Source organism: Rhea americana, unplaced genomic scaffold, assembly GCF_003343005.1.
Source record: "Rhea americana isolate MKP2758 unplaced genomic scaffold, rheAme1 scaffold_17, whole genome shotgun sequence".
Classification (NCBI taxonomy): domain Eukaryota; kingdom Metazoa; phylum Chordata; class Aves; order Rheiformes; family Rheidae; genus Rhea; species Rhea americana.
Window position 1 is genome coordinate 4,121,274 of NW_028185816.1, and position 1,183 is coordinate 4,122,456.

Here is a 1,183-nt window from a genome sequence, read left to right on the forward strand (position 1 = left end):
TTRCAATCCTCTTGTTCAAAATCCCACTTGCATGTCCACCTTGTGGTATCACTAAAAGATATAAAGTTATACAGTGATACTATGGACCAAAAAAAAGGCTGATATACTCCAAATGTCAGAATATGAATATTACAGACATTACTGAGTAGGACTTGGCCTGAGGAGTTGCCAGTATCAGTGACCAGATGTCAGAGAGGGAGAGCTGAGTGTCATTTCCCAGGCCCAGGCCACTAGCTGGGACTTTTAAAAAACATCTCTTTTCTTGCAAATTGAGTTGATTTGGACTGGGAATCCCTGGGACAAAAAACATGCAACTGGCTTCACAGCTCAGGGGCACTTTTGGTCCAGACATGCTCAGCTGAGCCTCCAAGGCYGAGGACGGTGACGTGGTACTTAAACACATTTTTTTTTAAAAAAAAAAAAAGTTCTTAAAGCTGCAAAGGATATTAACCACCAGGACTGTTTCCCTTAATATATATTAAAGGTTGTTTTATATAGAAGGCCTCAGGTATGCTCAGATTTCAAACGCCTGGGGTGTTTTATTACTTGACTGATCTGAGGATCGCAGGTGTTTCGCAGCGAGAGCACGCAGGCCGGCAGGCTGTCTGAAGGCAGCAGCGAGCCACCGCGCTCCCCAACCCGGGGCGCGAGCAGGGACGCCCGTATGGCCCCTTCCGCGCCCCGCCGCCCTCAGGAACTCGCTGCCGGCGCGGAAGGGGGAAACGGCGAGGCAGACCTTCGGGAAGCGGGGGGACGAGGAAAGCCAGCCCCGGCTGCCCGCAGCCGTTGGCGGAGCCACTTGGGGCCTCTCCTCGGCGATGCCACATGCTTTATGGGCAAGCGCCAAAAGCAAGAGGTGGGCTACGGCCCTCGAGGGCCGGGAGGGAAGGGAAGGGATGGGAGGAGAAGGGAGGAGGGAAGGGATGGGAGGAGAAGGGATGGGAGAAGCGAGGGGAAGGGAAGGGAGGAGAAGGGAAGGGAGGGGAGTCTCCAGGTTGAGCCTACGCGCCCGCGGCGCGTCTCCAGAAAGGCACCGGCGTAACGTTAGCCGCGGCGCTCATCAATAAACAATGCGCGTTATTATCTTGATTGCCGTCTCCATAGGCACGCCGCGACGGGGTCAGTGCGGGAGCGATATTTAAATGGATCCGGTTTGTTTAATACACTAACAAGTAAACTAATA

General features: G+C 53.1%; 1 protein-coding gene across 1 annotated transcript in view; it reads left to right on the plus strand.

Moving 5' to 3' along the window:
• The first annotated feature begins 1,104 nt into the window (after positions 1-1,104).
• The window catches only part of BDNF (brain derived neurotrophic factor), a 19,539-nt gene continuing 19,460 nt past the window's right edge, over positions 1,105-1,183 (plus strand). The window contains exon 1 of the mRNA XM_085300885.1: positions 1,105-1,119. The gene's annotated coding sequence lies outside the window, so the exon portion shown is untranslated. The remainder of the gene's footprint in view (positions 1,120-1,183) is intronic.